General features: G+C 45.8%; 1 protein-coding gene across 1 annotated transcript in view; it reads right to left on the bottom strand.

Moving 5' to 3' along the window:
• Ypel2 (yippee like 2) overlaps positions 1 to 1,330 on the bottom strand; it is a 53,903-nt gene extending 52,573 nt beyond the window's left edge. Inside the window, exon 1 of the mRNA XM_090351750.1 lies at positions 1,201 to 1,330. The gene's annotated coding sequence lies outside the window, so the exon portion shown is untranslated. The remainder of the gene's footprint in view (positions 1 to 1,200) is intronic.
• Between the last annotated feature and the right edge of the window lie 21,081 nt (positions 1,331 to 22,411).

Genomic DNA, 22,411 nt, shown 5'->3' with positions numbered 1-22,411 from the left:
CAGGGAAGTGGGCCCTACCCTTCTTGCCCAATGCTCTGGAGAGGCAGCCTCATCTCACTGGATTAGAAAGAACAAAGAGGAAAGAAAGTAAGGGCGAGGAAAGAGCAGTCCGTTGTCTCGCCAGACTCGCCGCGAGGAAGACTTTCTCAAAGACTCCCACATTGCAAGGGATGGCAAAAAAATCAACACGGAAACCAAGACGCCAAGCCAGGCAGCTTCAGGCGCAGACCCCGGCGGGCGCCCTGTGCAGCGGGCACGGTGAGAGGCCGGGGCGCCGGGAGAGCTGGACGCGTCCCCGGAGAAGACGACCACAGAACAGGTGTCCCCTTCCCTCCTCCGCCCTCCCTTCCCACCCCCCAGCCCCAACGCCCACCACTCTGGGAAAACACCCCTTGGCCTGTCAGCAAGCGAGCGGGGTGGACTTCCAGCGGCGGGGGACGCGGCCCGGGTCCTGGGCGGCTCGGGGCCCCTGCGGCGGCCCCCGCTCTCGCCGCGCAGCCGAGCCGGCGCCCACCGGCCCTGGCAAGGACGCTGGGGAGGCGCGGGGCGGCGCGAGGCAGGACCTCGCTGCGGTTACCCCGGCCGGGGGCTGGCGAAGCGCTCCGGAGAGTTCAGAGGGCGGCCGGTGCCCACCCCGTGCCCCCAACCCCTAAGACAGGGCCCCCAGGGCGGCCTCCCGGGACCCGGGCGTCTCCGGGGGCCCGCAGAGCCACCCACGCCACCCCGACCCCACCGAGCGCCAGCCGCGCAGGCGACGGTAAGGAGCCAGCCGGGGGCGAACCTGCCCGCCCCCAGCCCCGCCAGGGGTCCGGCGCGGGCCCCCAGCCGCGAGCCCGCCGCCCCGGCCGCCCGGGCGGGCTCCGCCGCCGCCGCCGGGCCCCGCCAGTGTTTGTAAACAAACCGGTCACGTGGGCCCGGCGGCCCGCTCCCGCCCCCGGCGCCCCGGAACCCGCGGAGACCCCAGACCAGGACCCGGGGCCACCTTTGTGCGGGACGGGAGAGCTGCGCTGTCCGCCGAAGCCCGAGCGGAGGGAGCGCAGGGTGGGCGTCCAGGCTGGGGCAGCAGAGCCCGCGCTGACAGCGCGCCCCGAGCCCCCGCGCTGCAGTCTCCGGGCGCCGACACGCCGCTGTCCCGGCTCCGGGCCCCGGGTTCCGGGCTCCGGGTCCGCGCGCCACGCTGCGCGCCGCGGTCTCACTCACCAGGCAGCAGCCCGGCCCGTCCGGCCAGCGCCGGGCTCGGCAACGCGGGGGTGCGCAGCTGCGAAGGACGCTCCGGCCGGGTCTGCGGCTCCCGGCGCTCTCTTAAAGCCACAGTCTCCGCCACTGCCTTCGCGGCCGCCACTCCGCATCCCTCCCGGGCCGGGCCGGGGGCTGCCAGCCCTGTGATGGACGCGCCCCCGCGCCTATCCCCTCAGCTCAGCACCTAGCAACACGCCGCGGGTTGGCCCGGCTCGGCCGCAGCCCATCCGCGTGGAGCCAATCAGCAGAGGACGGAACTCCGCCCCCGGCTTCCCCTCCATCCCGCCCCCCCCACCCCGCGGCCGCGGCGGGACTCGGGTGCTGGGAGTGCGCCGGGGCTGCGCGGGGCTGGGGCTGGAAGGCCGGGGCAGCCGGAGGGCGCTGGGGCGGAGGCCGTGAGGATTTAGGGCTGGTCCCCAGGTCCAGGCGGGGGAGGAGCAGGGAATGTTTACAGTGTTTCCTAGGGAAGGGGTCGAGGCGTGGATCGGAATTCCTGCCCTGCAACCCCAGAGCCCAAGTGACCAGAACTGTGACCTCAGGACCCGAAGCTGTAGAACTTCATAAAGTAGGACCAGTCCCATCTGCCCTAAGGGAAACAACATATTTTCCCCCGCTCCTCCCAGCGCTGCTGATAATTTTGGTGACATTAGGGAAGAGGTTTTTGGGGGGCACTGGAAAAGATGAGTTTGGGGTACCCAAACCCTGGAGAGAAAGTGGGATGGACAGAGTGATCCAATGGGAGGAACCTACGTTCTGGGTTCCAGCGGGGTGGTACTTTTTCAAGGAAGAGAAGGTTAAATAAATACATAAACTCCTGGCAATCGGGAAATACGGGGAAATTGCAGGTGGGTGGAGTGGGGCAGAGTCTCCCAGCAGGAAAAGAGGTCAATTTGATTAAAAAAGAGTACTTGACCCAGCAAGCGAAGAGAGCAGGTCCAGCCTTTCCGCTACACCCCTGGAGTTCTGCAGTCCATCTAGGGAAACTATGTTTCCACTGACATTTTAGGAAGAAAATAAAAAGAGAGAAAGGAAAGCTCATCTTTTATTGAACAGTTATCGGAATGTTTCAAGCCCAGCTGACTCCAACCTGCTTCCATAATTTGAACATAAACGCAGAATGTTTCTGGGGTAGATCCCCAGATGCCTCAAAATTTCACCCTTAAATCCACTCACCTGTGTGACCAACTTGTGTTCTGTTTATGTACATTGCTTAATTAGGTATGAGTAAGATCCCAAATGCTGGTTTAAAAAAAAGTAAAGTCATTAAGCTTATCTCGTGCGTGTCATCAGCTTTTGATTTGCAGTTTCAAGGTAAGTAAAGTCATTGTACTGGCTTACAACCTTCAGTTTGCAAAGTTTAAATCCATTAACAAACGCTTTCAGGTAAAAGAGAATCATACAGAAGAAAGGCTTAGCATTTAATCCCTAATCTAAGATGTGATAAAAAAAATTCTTTAGATAATCAAGAATTTAATTTCTAACAATTCATCTGCCTCTTGGGCAGTTTCTTTGTTTCCATTGCCTAAAGAAAAATTTAGCTCTATAGTGCAAGACTAGTATGCTCTGGGTTTGAGGTGCAGTGTGTGTGTGTGTGTGTGTGTGTGTGTGTGCACACGCGCACGCACGCGGGCACACTGCAAAAATAAAATAAGGAAGACTGAAAAAGTTGATTTGTTGAGTACCTTGCAGCTCTGAGGTTCTAAAGGTGTCAGAAAGTCCAACTTGTTACACCATTTCTGCAATGTTGTGTTAGTGAATATTAGTGTTGCCAGATTCCAATTTTCAGTAAATTATGACTTGGTTTAACACTCCAGGATATTATTATGTTATGTAACAAGATTGGTGAGTACTGTTACTTTTTAAATAAGAGGTAGTGGTTAGCTGAAAGACTTGATTGAGTCAGTGGTTAGCAGGAAGCTCCGAGGACCCCTAGAGGCAAGCTGTGTGATTGCAGGAAACTGGAAAAGGCAACAGGACCACAAGGCTTGAAGACAATAGAATCAGCCAGCCAGAAAGTAAAAAATAATATTTTTGAAGCCAGGTCATGTTTTCTCCCAGTAAAAAGAAGCAAGCATTGTAAGTTGGCAAGGAAAAAGGGAGACGCGAAACAAAGAGATGGGTAAAAGAAAGTACTAGAAGCTATTTCTCTTTCTTGTTGAATCTAAACCTTTATTTGCCCCTAGTACCCAATATGTACAGTACTTAACTTGGACATGTTATGAGAATTAAAAAAGAAAAGACTAAGGGCAATGGAGAGTGTGAGAATAAATATTTATTCTGGGGGTAGGGAGATGAAACAGTGAAGGGAGACATCAACAAACCTATTCAGAGTCAAATAGAGTTGGCCTTTAAAAAAAAAAAAAAGCCAGGTGTGGTGGCTCATGCCTATTATCCTAGCTACTTAGAAGGCTGAGACCTGGGGGGGCCGGGAGTTTGGCCTAGAGGTAGAGTGCTTGCCTAGCATGTACGAAGACCCGGGTTCAATTCCTCGGTACCCCACATACATAGCAAAAAGCCGTAAGTGTGCTGAGGCTCAAGTGGTAGAGTTCTAGCCTTGAGAAAGCCCAAGGACAGTGCTCAAGCCCTGAGCCCAAGCCCAGGACTGGCAAAAAAAAAAAAAAAAGAAGGCTGAGACCTGAAGATCAAGGTTCAAAGCCAGCCTGGGCACTAAAAAATGAGAGATTCTTATCTCCAACTAACCACTAGAAAATGGGAAGTAGGACTGTGGCTCAAGGGGTAGGGCAGTAGCCTTGAGCTGAAGAACTCAAGGACAATGCCCAGCCCAGAGTTCAAGCCTCATGACTCACAAAAAAAGACAGACAGATAGACAGAAAGAAAGAAAGGGGGAAAAAAAATAAAAAACACTGCTGTAATCCTAGCTGCTCAGGAGGCTGAGAACTGAGGACTGAAGACTCTTTTTTTTTTTTTTTTTTTTTTTTTTGCCAGTTCTGGGCTTGAGCTCAGGGCCTGAGCACTGTCCTTGGACTTTCTCAAGACTAGAGCTCTACCACTTGAGCCTCAGCACCGCTCCGGCTTTTTTCTATGTATGTGGTACCGAGGAATGGAACCTAGGCCTTTGTGCATGCTAGGCAAGCACTCTACCACTAGGCCAAACTCCTGGCCTTCACAAGAATCTTATCTCCAATAAACTTCCAAAGTAGCCATAAGTGGTAAGTGCTAGCCTTGAGCAAGAGAAGCTCAGGGACCCACTGGGAATGTGGCTTCGTGGTAGAGTGCTTGCTTAGAATGCACGAAACCCAGGGTTTGATCCTCAGTACCACATAAAACAAAACAAAAACAAAAGCCACAAGTGACATTATGGCTCAAGTGGTAGGTACTAGCCTTGAACACAGAGGGGCTCAGAGACAATGTCCAGATCCTGAGTTCAAGCCCCAGGAAAAGAAAAAAAAAAAGTTTGTGAGAAGCCAAATACAGGTGTCTCATGCAATTCTAGCTACTTAGGAAGCTGAGATCTGAGGATCTTGATTCAAAGCCAGCCTGGATAGAAAAGCTCCTCTGAGAGTGAGACTCTTATCTCCAATTAATCACTTAAAAACCAGAAGTAGCCCCTGAAGGGTTGAGTTCTGAAGGGTTGAGTCCCCAGGGTCAAGCAAAGCACTGAGTGCTTGTCCTGAGGAAGGTCATTGGGAAGGGACCTCCCCCACCCCCAAGAGAGACTAGCCAGGGACCTACCCCCAGGAGACAATAGCCCTTTACCCCAGGTAGAGCATTCCTCTCCCAGCCTGGCCAAGCATACCGTCATTGGCCTCCAAGAGACCAAAGCCCATTTTTTTATTTTCTGCTTCCTGGTTAAGCCCTATATAAGCCCGCCCCAAAATCTAGTCCCTTACACAACCTTCAAGCCCACAGGAAGGTCTGTGCTCCTCATTGGCAATAAACAGTCCAGCCAGTTGACAACTGAGTCAGGCCTATTCCTTTTCTGTTCTCCATTTTCCTAACAGTGTTGTGGCTCAAAATGTTAGAGCACTAGCCTTGAGCAAAAGGACCTCAGGGACAGCTCCCAGGCCTTGAGTTTAAGGCCTACAATGAGCCCCCCCCCCAAAAAAAAAGAAAGTTTGAGAGATTCCTGTCCTCACCAACAAATTAGCAGTCTGGCTTTATCAATGGAGCATGCCTTGTGTTCACTATATGAATCCAAATTTATTCATTTCCAGAACTTTTAAAGCCATTCTTCTCCAGTATCTACTCCCACTAATCCTGTGTTCCCAAAGTAGTCACATAGCTATCACTACCCTGAACAGGTCACTAGGCGGGGGTGGGGGGGTGTTCAGACCTGGGGCTGGAACTCAGGAGCTAGGTACTGTCCCTTAGCTAGCTTGCTTGCTTGCTTGCTTGCTTTCTTGCTTTCTTTCTTTCTTTTTTTCTTTCTTTTTTTCTTTTCTTTCTTTTTTCCCCAGTACTGGGGCTTGAAAGCAAGGCCTGGTCATTGGTCCTAAGCTTCTTTTGCTTAGGGCTAGCATTCTACTACTTGAGCCACAGTACCATTTCTAGCCTTTTCTGTTTATGTGGTACTGAGGAATCAAACCTGGGCATCATGCATGCCAAGCAAGCACTCCACCACTAAGACACATTCCCAACTCTCTTCATAATTCTGTTTAGGTACTATTTTTGAATTTGCAAAACAGAATTATAGGTGAACCTTCTCTAATAATTCTATATAGCCTTCCATAAACAATGATGGCATTGGTCTTAACTGATTCAATCAAAGAAGAATAAACATATCCTTATACTTGACTTGAAAATTATTTAGTAGAGCCAGATGTGGTGGTTTATACCAATCATGACAATACTTGGGAGGGAGTTTGGAAAGATGATCAAGTTTAAGAACAACTTCAAAGTCTTGTGACCTTGAACTGGTTCACTTTTATGTGCCCATCTAAACTTCCCATAGCACTTGAGATGATGAACTATGTCTTCCTTTTGCTTACCCCTACCCAATCCATTAGCAGAACCCATCAGCTTCATTATATAATATGCATTTACACTGAAAATGTCTGCTCACCACCCTGAGCAGAGCCACTGAGCTGTCATGCCTAGAGTTAGCAATCTCCTGAGGTTGTCTCCTTCCTTCAAACCCACTCTTGGAAGCCAGATGGTATATTTTCAGATTGAGCCCCTTCTGGGGGTCCACAGGCTCACTGACTGGGCCAGCCTCTCACCTTGGCTCACCGTGCTCCAGTCAGACCAGACTTTCTGCTTCTCAACTGCTAGTCTTATTACAGAGTGTTTGTGCAGACATCCCAGAATCCACTGGGAATAAGTACCTGCCCCAATCTCCCAGTAGGTACCACCTCTGCAGATGCTCCAGTCCCTGGTACATCTTCCAATGTGCTTTAAATCACCTCTCAATTACTTACAATGCCTAATACAATGAATATAGGTAATAGTTGTTAGACTATTTAGGGAATAGTGACAAGGAAAGATCTATACATGTTCAGTACAGACACATTTCTGTGTGTGTGTATGTGTGTGTGTGTGTATTTTTTCATCAGTTGTGGGCCTGGAACTCTGGGCCTGGGCACTGTCCCTGAGCTCTTCAGCTCAAGGCCACCACCACTTGAGCAACAGCACAAGTTCTGGTTTTCTGGTTAATTGGAGATGAGTCTCATGGACTTTTTAGTGCCTGGGCTGGCTTTGAACCTGGGTTCTCAGATCTCTGCCTCCTGAGTAGCTAGGATTACAGGTGTGAGCCACCATGCCAGGCTCTTCTTATATATTTTTAATCCCATCAATGCAAAACCTATAGTCCGGAAGGACTGACTGGCTGGATTTGCTCTTCCACCCATTTTGTCCCCAGAAAGCTGCCTCTTCTCATCACTTCTTAGGTCAAATGTGTCCTTCAGAGCATCTCCCGGACCTGTCAATCTTACTTACTCCTGTCCTCAGAGAATTCTCATATCTTCTCCCAACTGGCTTTATTTTTTCAGGTTTTCTTTTCTTTTATCAGGTTCTGGTAGTTTTTTTATATTATTATTATTATTAAAGTTAGAAACTTAGGGCTGGGAATGTGGCTTAGTGGTAGAGTGCTTGCCTAGCATGCGCAAAGCCCTGTGTTCGATTCCTCAGTACCACATAAACAGAAAAAGCCAGAAGTAGTGCTGTGGCTCTAGTGGTAGAGTGCTAGCCTTGAGCAAAAGCAGTTCAGGGAAGTGTCCAGACCTTCAGTTCAAGCCCCAGGACTGGCAAAAGAAAAAAAAAAAAAAAAACAAAAAACAAAAAACAGTCTCACGGGGAGTTTTCTGCCTGGGCTGGCAGAACTTCAATCCTCAAATCTCCGCATGCTGAGTAGCGAGGATTACAACATGGACCACTAGTGCCTGTCCTTTTCTTTAAGTTTTTTGGTGGTACTGAGGATTGAGGATTGAATGTAGGGTCTTGCACTCAGCTAGGCTTTCTGCTCAAAGCTGGCATTTTCCCATTTTAGCCACACATCCACTTCTCACCTTTTGGTGGTTAATTGGAGATAAGTCTCCTAGACTTTTCTGCCCAGCTGGCTTTGACTGTGATATTAGATGTCAGTCTCCTGAGTAGCTAGGATTATAGGCTTGAACCAGAGTCTCCGGAGCTGTGTTGGCAGTTTCTTTCACTTGGAATATTGTTCTCTTTTTTTATTCGGTCCCTCCTCCCCCTCTTTTCTTTCCCTACCCCATTTATCTCAAAGCCATTTGCCTGCTGACTCAGTCTAAAGACAAGATCAAATGTCTCTTCTTGAGGAGTTTCCCTTCCCCTCCCTAGAAAAATTAATGTTTCTCTTCTCAGTGCCCTGAATAGCACTTTATTCATAGCTCCATTACATCACCCAACTTCCACACTCCCAATTAGGCGTTATCAGTTCTCTCAGCCAGGATCTGCTAGTCTGGAACCTTATCAGATCATCCTTGTGTTTTCACAATCTGGCATACCATAGACCCTCCCTCCAGATTTCTAGCTACCCCCCCACCGGTGGGAATACTAGCTAGATTGGATAGCTAGATCCTTCTCTCAGACTCTACTGATCAATAGATAGCAGCTTTGCTTTCAAGTAAGATCACCTTAAACCTGAGCACACTGCATCAAAAAAAAGAAAAGAAAAGAAATCACAGTACAATGGAAACTTCCTACAGACTAAAGGCTACAGGCTCTCCCATACCACCTGGAAACATTTCCAGTTCCTCCTAGGGGGGAGGAAGAATGGGTCTTCCCAGGCTTGGTATGCCCCTTATCCACTGCCCAACTACCAGTAAGGTCTGGTGACATTACATCACAGAGTACAGCCTGGTGCTGTCTTCTCACAGACAGATCATGTGACAGCTTTGTTTCTTTAGGTACAATAAATGCTTTCTCTGATCCCTGTACAAGTTACTGTTTTTCAGTCATGGAAGTATTTGGCTCTGTGCTTTGTAGGCTGTAGCTGGGGAAGGGTCTTCAGGGCCTTCCTGAACCTTAGCCTGTCTCAACCAAATAGCTGTTCCCATTGATCTAGAATATTTCGGGGGTTCAGGGAAGTTTATAATCTAGTTATATATAGTTCTCAAAGCAAGCTGAAGCATTGATATTTTTCCTCCATTTTTAAAAGGAGCTAGGAAAAAATGAAAAGGAATGCTATGATTTTGAACATTGATCTATCAGGCCTCAAAAATCCTATTGATTCTGTTTTCTCAGAGAAAAGATGTTCTGCTACTGTTAGCATCAAATGAGAGGGTATCTAGATGTGTGTCTCAGTAGGGGAATACTTGCTTACTACCATGCCCAAGATACTGGGTTCCTACTTTATTATATCATCATCATCATCATCATCATCATCATCATCATCATCATCATCAGTGGTAGAGCTTAAACTCAGGGCCTAGGCAGTCTCTGAGTTATTTTGCTCAAGACTGGTCTATCACTTTGAGTCACAACACCACTTTCTTTTTAGTAGTTCATTAAAGATGAGAGTCTCAAGGACTCTCCTGCCTGGGTTGGCCTCAATCCATGATCCTCAGATCTCAGCTTCTTGAGTAGCTAGGATTACAGTTGTATGCCACTTGCATCAGACCTGGGTTCCAACTTTAGCACTGAAGGAAAAAACAAAACAAAACAAAAAACCAGTGACAATAAGCTAACTAGGCACAACTGCATTCTAAGCTACTGGGGATCTGAGATCTGAGGATCACAGTTTGAAAGTTTGAAGCCAGCCCCAGCAGAACTCTTATCTCAGAGAGAGAGAGAGAGAGGAACAAAGAGAGCTATGGAGCAAATAGAGTGCTGGCTTTGAAGGGAAAAAAAAATAAAGAAGCTCAATGCTTTTGCCCAGGACAGCAAGATCTTTTAGACTGATTGACCTTGACTCAGTAGAACAAGGTGATTGTGGAGAGATGTTTGTGATGAGTCAATAGTCAAAAATGTGTTGGGCTACCTTTAGATATTTTTAATAGTCCTGGGCTATCAACCTGTTTATCTGACCTCCCATTCTCTAGAATTTTAAATAAAAGCTTGAAAAGTATCACTAATCTTGACACACCCTGCCTCTCTCTAAAACTTAGATGTGATACTCAGTATGTAAATCCTATAGATTCATTTCCCCACCTTTCAGAGAAGCAGCCACCTGTGCATTTTGTAAACTCACTGCCTTGTGACCCTCTGTAATCTTTACCCTGTGGAGCATGGGATTCTGGGTCACTTGAATCTATTTTCCCTAGGCTCAGCTACTCATATCCAACTTAGAATTATTTCCTGTTTCCTTAAAGCAGAATTGATATCTCCATGTCAGCAATTTTGTTGGAGAAGGTGTAAAAAAATACATCTCTCATATTTTGTTAGCAGAAAGGTCCAATTGGTATCATTTCTATGGAGACAATATGGTTATCTCCTTGAAATTTATCCTTAAGATAGATTTACCCAGCATAACAATCCAAAAAGAGCATGTAGTCCTAGCTGCACAGTAGCAGAAGCAGAAGGATTACTTGAGTCCTAGAGCATGGAGCCACGCAGGCAACTCTGCAAAAACTCTACATCTATTCTTTTGATAGTATTACAATTTGAACTCGTCTTTTTGCTTTCTACTCAGGCATTCATCTAGCTCAGCCCTCTACCCCTGAAAAACAGTATCTCAAAAAAAAAAAAATTAATCATTAGGACAGGGAGTTTAGCCTAGTGGTGGAGTGCTTGCCTAGCATGCATGAGGACCAGGGTTCAATTCCTCCGTACCACATACATAGAAAAAGCTGGAAGTCGGGCTGGGAGTTTGGCCTGGTGGTAGAGTGCTTGTCTAACATGCACGAAGACCCGGGTTCGATTCCTCGGTACCACATGCATAGCAAAAAGCCGGAAGTGGTGCTGAGGCTCAAATGGTAGAGTGCTAGCCTTGAGAAAGTCCAAGGACAGTGCTCAGGCCCTGAGTCCAAGCCCAGTGCTGGCAAAAAAAAAAAAAAAAAAAAAAAAAAGAAAAAGAAAAAGCTGGAAGTCGTGCTGTGGCTCAATCGGTATAGCTCTAGCTTGGAGAAAGCCCAAGGACAGTGCTCAGGCCCTGAGTTCGTGCCCCAGGACTGGCAAGAAAGAAGAAAGAAAGAAAGAGAGAGAGAGAGAGAGAGAGAGAGAGAGAGAGAGAGAGAGAGAGAGAGAGAAAGAAAGAAAGAAAAGCAAGCAAGCGGGGAGCAGTACACTAAAGACTGAGAGACTCTTATCTCTAGAAAACCAGAAGTAGTGCTGTGGCTCAAAGGGTAGGCTGGTAGCCTTGAGCTAAAGTGCTCAGGGACAGCACTCAGGCCTAGGTGTTCAAGCCCCATGACCACCAACCCCCCAACATAAAAAAACGGAAAAGCTATCGGAGAGCAGGAAGCCCAGAGTTTAAGCTCCTGTTCCTGCTCAATGAAGAAAGAAAATCCAGTACAGGAAAAACAAAAACAACAACAACAAAAATCAGTAACATAATAGATAAATTAAATTAATTAATAAAGCAGGCAGCTCTATACATAGATGGAGTGAAGATCTTTGGTTCCCTAATGAACTCAAGCATCTAGAGGTGTCTGAGCACATAGCAACTTTTAGTTTATTTCTGGTTGTGATAATAAGCCACCCAAAATATCACTGGTTTACATGTGCTCCCCCCAAAACTATTTTCTCTCTCAGGGCTATTTGGGACAGCTATGGCTCTGCCACAGGATGAAAGTTATAGGTTGAGACAGGAATTTGGCCTAGTGGTAGAGTGCTTGCCTCGCATGCACAAAGTCCTGGGTTCAATTCCTCAGTACCACATACACAGAAAATGCTAGAAGTGGGACTGGGAGTTTGGCTTAGTGGTAGAACTCTAGCCTTGAGAAAGTCCAAGGACAGTGCTCAGGCCCAGAGAGAGGGATTCTTTCTTTCTTTTGTCAGCCCTGGGGCTTGAACTCTGGCTACCGCCCTGCCCCTGGAGCCATAGCCCCACTTCTCATCATTTGGTGATTAATTGGAGATAAGAGTTATGTTCTTTAGTGCCCAGGCTAGCTTTGAACTGCAATCCTCAGATCTCAGCTTCCAGATTAGCTAGCATTATAGGCATGAGCCACCTCTCCCAGGTTTCTCTCTCGCTCACTTTTTTTTTCTTGGGGGTCACAGGGCTTATTGCCAAGAAACTACTCAGAAAAAGCCAGAAGTGGCACTGTGGCTTCAGTGGTAGAGCACTAGCCTTGAGCAAAAGAGAAGCTCAGAGATAGAGCCCAGGCCCAGAGTTCAAGCCCCAGGATGGATGGAAAAAAAAAAAGTGAATACTAATCTCTTCCCTCACTGAGTTATGTTGAAAGACTCCATGAGAAAATGTCTGGCAACCTGTGAAGCATGGCTTTGTCTTCTATATACATGTTTACTTTTCTAGCTTTGTGCAAACATGTCTGTGAGCTAATGGCTAAATGGAATGTGGGGAGATGTTTGAGGGATGCTTCAAAGGAGAAAGCTTAGGAAAGAATTAACCCCTGCTCCCTCCACTACCCCTGGCCCTGGACCCCAAGCTCTGGGCTTGAGGGGTTGTCCCTGAGCTTTTTTTTTTTTTTTTTTTTTGCTTAAGGCTTGAGCCACAGAGCCACTTCCAGTTTTGGGTTTTTTTTTTTTTTTTTTTTTTTTTTTTTTCTGTGATTAGAAATAAGATTCTCATGGGCCAGGTGCTGGTAGCTCATGCCTGTAATTCTAGCTACTCAGGAGACTGAGATCTGAGTTTTGTGATTCAAAACCAGCTTGGGAAAGAAAGTTCCTGTGAGACTCTTATTTAAAATTAACCACTCAAAAACCGAAGCAGTGCTGTGGCTCAAAGTGGTAGAGTGCTAGTTTTGAGCAAAAGAACAGGCCCTGAGCTCAAACCCTACGACCCAGTCTCATGGATTTTCTTGCCCAGGCTGATTTCAAACTGTGATCTGTCTCCTGAGTATCCAGGATTACAGATATAAGGACCTAGAAGATAATTTTTTTTTTGCCAGTCCTGGGGCCTAAATTCAGGGCCTGGGCTCTGTCCCCTGGTCTCTCTGTGCTCAAAGTCCTGGGGCTTGAACTCAGGACCTCAGGCTGTTGCTTAATTCTACCACTTGAGCTATACTTCCGCTTCTGAGGAGGGTGGAGGAATTGGTTAATTTGAGTCTCACGCTCTCCTGCCTGGGCTGGCTTGAAAGGGCAATCCTCAGACCTCATCCTTGAACAGCTAGTATTACAGGCCTAAGCTTCCAGCACTTGACAAGAATATCCTTTTTATTTTTTAGTCCTGGGATTTGAACTCAGGGCTTTGCACTTGCTAGGTTGTTGCTATATCACTTGAACCATATTTAGCTCTTAGTTTTTTCCTTAATGTCATTTTTCCATTCCCACTGGAATCCTACCCACTTAGGTACCATGTGTGCTTAGACTTCTCTTGGCTATAACAGTTTTTGATGGCCTTGCTAGATTTGAGGAGTCCTGGTCAAATACATTGCAGACCAACCTGCTATTAGAATTTATTTTCAGGAGGAATTAAACTAAGCCAATGTGTGCAGAGAAGGAACATACGCAGAAGTAGGACGCAGTAGGAACATGCTGTCTAATTGACTTAGCACCATTGATGTGGACTTCGTTCATTCCATGGTATAGTCTTGGCCAGCTTTTCTGTTGTGGATATGCTCACCACCACACCACACCCCTTTCCATACAGTTCTTTGGAAGGCACTGTGCATAGCTCATTTTTCTTTTCTTTTCTTTTTTCTAGTCCTGGGGGATTGAACTCAGAGCCATGGCTCTGTCCTTAAGCTTTCCCAAGGCTAGCTCTCTTCCAGTTGAGTCACAATACCACTTCTGTGTATGTGGTATCAAGGAATCAAACCCAGGGCTTTGTGCATGCTAGGTACGCATTCTACCACTAGTCCACATTCCCAGCTCTTCTTTCTTCCTTCCATCCCCCTTCCTCTCTCCCTCTCTTTTCCCCTCCTTCCTCCCTCTCCCCTCTCTTTTTCTTTCCAATCGTGGGGCTTAAACTCAGGACCTGGGTACCTCTTTGTGCTCAAGGCAAGTGCCGTACCACCTGAACCACAGTGCCAGTTCTGGCTTTGAGTAGTTTATTAGAGAGAAGTTCTCAAGGCCTTTTCTGCCTTGGCTGGCTTTGAACTAGGAGACTCAGACTTTAGCCTACTGAGTAGCTAGTATAGTACAGGCATGAGCCACTGGCTGCTGGCTGTACAGCCCATTCTGCAGAAATGTTTCCCTCCATAGAAGAGAGTCGCTACATAATTTATTTGGAATTCTCATCCAAAGTCTGATTGAATGCTTTCACTCAGCCCTCGTTTTCCACCCACCAAATCACGACAATAAAGCGTTTAGAAATTCTTTTAACTGTAGTGTTCAGATTTGAACTATCATTGGATCTAGGGAGACCTCTTGTGGTTAAATCAGATTATAACTGGCCAGCCACAGGCTCTTAATTTAAGTGACTAACACTACTAATTAGTAGTGTGGTTCTCAGTCAAGGGCATTTTACATCCCACCACCTCCACCCACCCAACCTCAGGAGATATGGCAATATCAGTATTCTTGGCTGTCTTTTGGTGTAGAGGGCCGAACAGTCCTGAGATTGTTTTGTTTTGTTTTGACACTAAAACTAAACTCAATATCTGACACTTTTTTAAAAAATCGGTCATGGGGCTTGAACACTGGGCCTGGGCACTGTCCCTGTGCCAGCCCCACTTCCCATTTTCTTGTGATTAACTGGAGATAAGAGTCTCACAGATTTTAGTGCCCAGTCTGGCACTGAACTGCAATCCTCAGGTCTCAGCCTCCTGAGTAGCTAGGATTACAGGCGTGAGCCACCACGCCTGACAATAGCTGACATTTTGCTCAGTCTGGTTCTCTCCCATGAGCCATACCTCCAATCCTTCCACTTACAGTTTTGATACTTTAAAATCTTTTTGGAGGGCTGGGAGTTTGACCTAGTTGTAGAGTTCTCGCCTAGCATGCCCAAAGGCCTGGGTACAATTCCTCAGTACCACATACATAGAAAAAGCCAGAAGTGGTGCTGTGGCTCAAGCGGCAGAGCGCTGGCCTTGAGTAAAAAGTGTCCAAGGAGAGTGGCCAGGCCCTGAGTTCAAGCTCAAGACTGGCAAAAAAATATTTTGTTGTTGTTTGTGAGACTCCTGGAGCTTGAACTCAGGGCCTGGGTGCTTTCTTTCCTTTAGCTTTTTTTTTTCTCAACTCTAGCACTCTACCTCTTGAGCTGCAACTCCACTTCTGCCTTTTTGGTTCTTAATTTGAGTTAAGGGTCTCAAGGACTTTCCTATTGAGGCTGGCTTCAAACTGAGATCTTCAGGTCTCAGCTTCCTATTAGCTAAAGTTACAGGCTTGTGCCACCAATACCTGGCTCTATACTTTTTCATATTAGCCCTATTTTTTCTTTAGTTTACAAAGTATGGTTGCTTGCTATGGTGTAAGCTTCAGTAAGGGGTCAGAGAAGAAACAAAGGAGGCAGCAGGAACTCGAATGATATTAAATAATTGCAAAATAATGCTATACATTTTCTCTCTCTCTCTCCTTCTCTCTCCTCCCCCCCCCCCCCCAGTCCTAAGGCCTGAACTCAGGGCCTGATCATTATCTCTGAGCTTCTTTTGCTCAAGGCTAGCACGCTGAGCCACATTCCCAGCCCTGGTATGAGTTATTTTCAGGACAACTAACACCAAGGGGACAAACCTATAATGCTAGCTACTCAGGAGGCTGAGATTGAGGTCCGCTGTTTGAAGTCATCCCAAGCAGATAGATCTGTGAGACTCTAACCTACAATAAAGAAGAAAAATATCAGAAGTGGGGGTGTGGCTCAAGCTGCAGAGTGCCAGACTTCAGAGGGAAGAGCTAAGCAAGAATATGAATTTGTGAGTTCAAGCCTAGTCTAGTACGAGTACACACACACACACACACACACACACACACACACAAAATAAGGTAGAAAGTATGAGCAACCAACTGGGAATTTAGCCTAGGGGTAGAGTGCTTGTCTAGCAGGCATGAAGACCTGGGTTTGATTCCTCAGTACCACATACATAGAAAACCCAAAAGTGGTGCTATGGCTTAAGTGACAGAGCCCTAGTCTTGAGGAAAAAGCCCAACGATAATGCCCAGGCCCTGAGTTCAAGCCCTAGGACTGGCAAAAAAAAAACCCAACACACAACTTTGGGCCGGGAGTTTGGCCTAGTGGTAGAGTGCTTGCCTAGCATGCATGAAGATCCGGGTTCAATTCTTCGATACCAATACATAGAAAAAAGCCAGAAGTGGTGCTGAGGCTCAAGTGGTAGAGCTCTAGCCTTGAGAAAGTCCAAGGACAGTGCTCAGGCCCTGAGTTTAAGCCCAGGACTGGCAAAAAAAGAAAGAAAGAAAGAAAGAAAGAAAGAAAGAAAGAAAGAAAGAAAGAAAGAGTGAGCAAACAATGGCATACTCAACTTAAGAATTCAACATGGTGACATGCCCACAGAAATGCTGCGAGTGAACTTTGTTCCTTAATATTTACAATGCTTTGGGAACATCTGTGTTAACACTAGTAAATGTTTCTTGTATATCAATTATGTGTTTTATCAAATAGAGATGGTAATATGCACAGTTTCTCCTGTTCCATACAAACAATGGCTCCTGAATTAGAATCCAGAATCTGTTCAAACTTCACTTAACACAGTAAGCACATCATGGAGGAGTCTTTCTTCTTTCTTTATTTTTTTCCAGTCCTGGGCTTGAGCTCAGGGTCTGAGCACTGTCCTTGGACTTTCTCAAGACTAGAGCTCTACCTCTTGAGTCTCAGCACCACTTCTGGCTTTTTTTCTATGTATATGGTTCCAAGGAATTGAGCCCAGGTCTTCGTGCATGCTAAGCAAGCACTCTACCACTAGGCCAAACTCCCGGCCCCAGTCCTTCTTCTTTAAAGTAAAAGAAAACTTCAGGGCTGGGAATGTGGTCAGTGGTAAAGTGCTTCCCCAGCATGCATAAAGCCCTGGGTTCAATTCCTTTGTACCACAAACACAGAAAAAGCTGGAAGTGCTGCTGTGGCTCAAGTGATAGAGTACTAGCCTTGAGCAAAAGCAGCTCAGGGACAGTGCCCAAATCTTGAGTTCAAGTCCCAGGACTGGCCTGCCTCCCTCCGCAAAAAAAGATGAAATACATGCATGTGGATATGTTTGTTTTTAATGTTTGTATGTGTGTATATATGTATTTAATGCTCGTATTGGAGCTTAAACCAAGACCCTAGGAATTATCCCTTAGACATTTTGCTTAAGGCAAGCACTCTACCACTTGAGCCGAAATGGCTCCACTTTCAGCTTAAAGCTGGGCATGGTGTGATACATATCTGGATTCTAGCACTCTGGAGGCTGAAGCAAGCTGATTATGAGTTTGAGGCCTTACCTGGCCTCAAAAAAGAAGGGGCTGGGAGTGTAGTGTAGTGGTAGAGTACTTAAAGCAAAAAGTGTCCAAGAACAGTGCCCAGGTCCTGAATTCAAGCCCCAGGTCTGGTAAAAAAAGAAGGAGGAGGAAGAGGAGAGAAGGAAGAAGAAGAAAGGAGGAGGAATGAAAAAAGAAAGGGGAAAAAAAAAACCTTATGACAACTTTCTTTTTGCTATATATTCCTTACTCTTTCTCAGTGTTTGACTTTTCAAACAAGGGCATTCTAGACTGAGAGCAACAACTTCCTCTGTCTTGTCTCTGTGACATTTCACAAGATTTGCTTTTTCAACTCTGCCTCATCTCACGGTCAGAGTTCTTAACCACAGCACAAGCAATTTAGCCTATGAAAAGAACAGTTTATACATTTTCAGATTGTCGCTTCTGAGAAATAATACTGCTCAATGTCAGCTAGTCCAGTGAAAAACCTGAACAAGCATTTCCCATCCTACTGTCCTTAGCTTTAGCCTCTGAGGTCAACCTACTGTCATTTTGGGTTGATAAAATCTCCATGCCTGCAATTCAATCCCAAGATTGACATCATTGTCCCCAAACCTATTTTGCAATCTGACAATCAGCTTTTAAATTAGTCATGAAACTCATTATCTGGAAAGAAGAATAGCTCATGTTCCAGGCAGAAATTGATTTGAAAGTGGGTCTTAAGCTGAAGCTTGCAGTATGTAAATTCACATATTGCCACATATTTTTCTGGGACTTTCTATGTTCAAGATTTGTTCTAAGTATTAAGATATACCCCTGAACAAAACAAAGTCCTTATTCTCATGTAGTTTATATTCTGGTGGTAGATTAAAAATGATAAGTAAGCAAATATATGTAAACATATTATCATGTGCTGTGGATGAAAATAAAGCAGGATAAAGAAACAATGGAAGAGGAAGAGGAGGAAGAGAAGGAGGAGGAGGAGGAGGAGAAAGGACTCATTATTCTTTTTTTTTTTTTTTTGGCACAAGTTTTCATTTTGTAGCCCAGACTGGCCAGGACTCAAAACATCAAAATAATCTTCCTGCCTTTGTCTTCCAAGTGCTAAGATTACAGGGTGCACCACAACAACACCTGGTTTTTGTTTAACATTATGTTTTCTTTTTAAAAAAAGCTATTTTTAAGCAAACATTGATAGCACGAGATCATTGTGGTAACTCCATGTGTGCAGTGTGCTTTGAAGAAGTTCATCCCTCTATTATATTCCCACAGCACCTGCTCTCTTCTTCTTTTTTTGGGGGGGAGAGAGGGGAGAATACTAGGATTTGAACTCAAAACTAGCTTGCTAGACAGACACTCAACCACTTAAGCCACATACGCAGCCTAATGTTTCTAACTGGACCACTCTGGCTGGTAGAATGAGAATGGGTTGACAAAGGGAAGAAGCTGAAAGAGCTTCTGCTGCAATCATGAAGGAAATGGTGATGGTGGTTGTTTGTAGTGTTAAAGGAAGTAAGGACAGATCTGATTTTGGATATATTTTGAAGGTAGAGCTGGCAGAGTTCTTTAATGGAACTGGGCTATAACGAGAGAATCCAGGGCCAGGAGTTTTGCCTACTGGTAGAGTGCTTGCCTAGTACGCACTAAGACCCAGGTTTGAGTCCTCATTACCACCTACAACATAGGAAAAGCTGGAAGTGGTGCTGAGACTCAAGTGGTAGAGCTCTAGCCTTGAGAAAGTCCAAGAACAGTGCTCAGGCCCTGAGCTCAAGCCCAGGACTGGCAAAAAAAAAAAAAATGTGTTGGGAGAAATTATATTTTCAAAATGCAATAGAAAGCAAATCTTAGAAATGGAAAGACTACAAATACAAAATGGTTCATGTTGCCTGTCTATAGCTTTTACCTCCAGTACTTGGCTTCATTCTTTTTGCTTTTTGTGGGTCATGAGGCTTGAATTCTAGGCCTAGGCTCTGTCCCTGAGCTCTTCAGCTCAAAGCTACAGCCCTACCCCTGGAGCCACAGCCCCACTTCCCATTTTTTTAGTGATTAATTGGAAATAAGAGTTTCACATTCTTTAGTGCCCTGGCTAGCTTTAAACCTTGATCCTCAGATCTCAGCCTCATGAATAGCTAGGATTACAGGCCTGAACCACCGCTCTTGGCCTTGGCATTCATTCATTCATTCATTCAGACTTTTTTTTTTTTTTTGCTGGTCCTGGGGCTTGAACTCAGGGCCTGTACTGTTTCCCTGAGCCTCTCTCTGCTCAGAGCTAGTGTTCTACCACTTGAGCCACAGCACCACTTTCAGCCTTTTCTGTTTATGTGGTACTAAGGAATCAAATCTCATGCATGCTAGGCAAGCGTTGGCATTTGTTCTTGTAAGGCAAGAAAGAGAATACCCACTTTTCCAAAAAGGAAAGGAAGGCAGTTTATTTAGTTAGCTAAAGTTAGATACTATTCATGTTTTATAATCTTAGTTTTCTTTCCCATGGGGAATTAACAAGGGAGAGGCATAAATTAATTAATTGAATAGCTGGGCTGTAGCTCTGTGGAAGAGCACTTTCCGAACATACGTAAGGTCATGGGTTCTGAAATAACCTAGGAGTCAAGACTCCATGGAGGCATGGTTAAAGATGACAAAGGAATTTACCAGCTGACTGTCCTGTCCTAGACTTCAGGTTTCAGAACAAAGCGCAGTCTCAATTCCCAGTAGGGCAGGGTTTATAAAGGCAAAAATCACCCGCAGGAGGTGAGGCAGTTTCCAAAGCAAGCAAGTCCATTCACAGAAGAAAATTTGCCATTAGCCTCCTAGTCACATCCTGGTGACCTTATTTGCAGAGGCACTTGTGCAACTGCAGCTGGACATAGCCTGGGGACGGGTGGTCAACAGTTGTGGTCAGGCTGCTGTGACAGCTCTGCTGCAGCTGGTGGTTAGAGATGTGTAACGTTTCCGGTGGGGAGTTAACAACAGTGATCAGAACCTGTCTGGTCACCTGATTTCTGGGAAAGGACTGGAAGCCTATAATGGGGGTTGTTGAGTCAAAAATGTTTTTGTTTTTTGTTCTTGTTTTGTTGGGTTTTTTTTGCCAGTCCTTGGGCTTGAACTCAGGGCCTGAGCGCTGTCCTTGGACTTTTCTCAAGGCTAGAGCTCTACCACTTGAGCTACAGCACCACTTCCAGCTTTTTTCTATGTATGTGGTACTGAGGAATTGAATCCTGGTGTTTGTGCATGCTAGGCAAGCACTCTACCACTAGGCCAAACTCCTGGCCTCCAAAATGGCTTTCTTTCTTTTTTTTTGGGGGGGGGGGTATAGAGATTTTTATTAAAGAATTTATTTTTTTATTGTAATTAGTAAAAGGGTTACATGATATTTGCCAGATAGAAGGTGCATTAATTCACATACATTGATACCCTTTCACATGTCTTGGTACCCATTACCCTCCCCTCCACCCCCCCACCCGTCTTGGTTTTCCCCCCTTCCCTATCAAATTTCAAATAACCAAATACAAATAAATTCAATATATCAGATAACAAAGTGAGATACTCTAACAATATGAGATATCCTACCCATTACCCTCCCCTCCACCCCCCCACCCGTCTTGGTTTTCCCCCCTTCCCTATCAAATTTCAAATAACCAAATACAAATAAATTCAATATATCAGATAACAAAGTGAGATACTCTAACAATATGAGATATCCAAGGGACAGCAAAGGAGATGAGAGATAACATAGTACATTAAGGACAACCATCATTCGTTATATGGCTTTTGTTTCAATATCCTGGAGGTCCTTTCAGTTAGCTTCATACTATATGGCCTTATGTATCAAGATTCTGCTCTATTGCAGATCTCTGCTAGTGGAGCCCAAGGTTTCTACTGATTATGACAAATGAGGGAAACCATTGAGCCTAAGTTCCTTTGAGTCTGGCTTACTTCACGTAATATGATTTTTTCTAAGTCTTTCCATTTCCTAACAAATGGGGCGATGTCATTTTTTTCTGACAGCAGCATAGAATTCCATTGTGTACAAATACCACATCTTGTTGATCCACTCATCAACTGAGGGACATCTAGGTTGGTTCCATATCTTTGCTATGGTGAATAGTGCTGCAATGAACATTGTTGTGCTAGTGGATTTAGTATGTCCTTGTTTCTGGATGGTTGGGTAAATGCCAAGTAGTGGAATTGTTGGGTCATAGGGAAGTTCTATGTTTAGCCTTTTGAGGCACTGCCAACATGGCTTTCTTTAAGCTGGATTCTTATAGTTTAAGTCCTATATTTCAGAGAAAAAGAGACAGAGGCAAATGGGGCAGAGGGGAAGGGGAGAAGGGAAAGAGAGAGAATGGAGAAAGGAAAGAAGGACCAAAACAAGGGAGGAAGAGTACTTAGAGCCAGTTACAATAATGTTCAGGAGTGAATATTGAGACTGTGCACAGCTAAGGGAAAATACAGTAATATTCAGCCGTGGTTCACACAGTTGAGCTGAAACCTTCAGTGGGAATTTCAGAACAAGGACCTTGCCTGTAGTTTTCACTACTGTAGCCCTAGAACCTGGTACATTATAAACATAGAAATGTTTAAGGGAAGCTGGGCGCGGTGACTCACTCCTGTAATCGTAGCTACTCAGGAGGCTAAGATCTGAGGATCGAGGTTCAAGACCAACCTGGGCACTAAAGTCTGTGAGACTCATGTCTAATTAACCACTAGAAAACGGGAAGTAGCCTTGTGGACTTGAGCTGAAGAGCTCAGGGCCACCCAGCCCAGAGTTCAAGCTCACAAAATAAATAAATAAAAATAGTAATGGCTAATTAATCATAGGCTCTCTGTGGGTCCTTCTGAAATTTTCTTGCATCTGTGGCAAAATAAAGAAAAAAGAGAAGAGGGAAATAAAAGCCAGGTGCTCTATGGGAACGACTCAATGTTGTTCCCAAGGCTTGGCCCACGGATTCCCCTCCCCCCCTCCCTGGGGACCTTCCTAAAATTCTCCAGCCCCAACTCCAGCCTGGAATCCTAATCTAAATGCAAAAGCCCCCTCAGCTGCCAGGCAACTGAGTTCCTCAAAGCAGGCCACACTTGGCTGAACGCTTAGTCTCCCTAATAGGTTCTCAGAGCCAGGCCATTTCAGGCCATCACCACAAACTTTCCAGGCATGTCCAAAACTCCCTGCAACTCTCTTGCTACTTATTAGGTCTGCGGGAACAGCCTCTCCCCCCACCCCTTCCCTTCACCTGATGGGAACTAGTACTCACCTGACTTAATTACCTGACTGTTGGTCAGCAAAAGCTCCCAGGCTTTGAGGTCACTTCCTCATCTGCCGAAGTCTAACTGTCCCCCTCTCTTCCTCTTTTTC

This window comes from Megascapheus bottae, chromosome 17, assembly GCF_031878675.1.
Source record: "Megascapheus bottae isolate mThoBot1 chromosome 17, mThoBot2.hap1, whole genome shotgun sequence".
Taxonomy (NCBI): Eukaryota; Metazoa; Chordata; class Mammalia; order Rodentia; family Geomyidae; genus Megascapheus; species Megascapheus bottae.
This window is presented reverse-complemented; position numbering and strand designations above follow the sequence as displayed.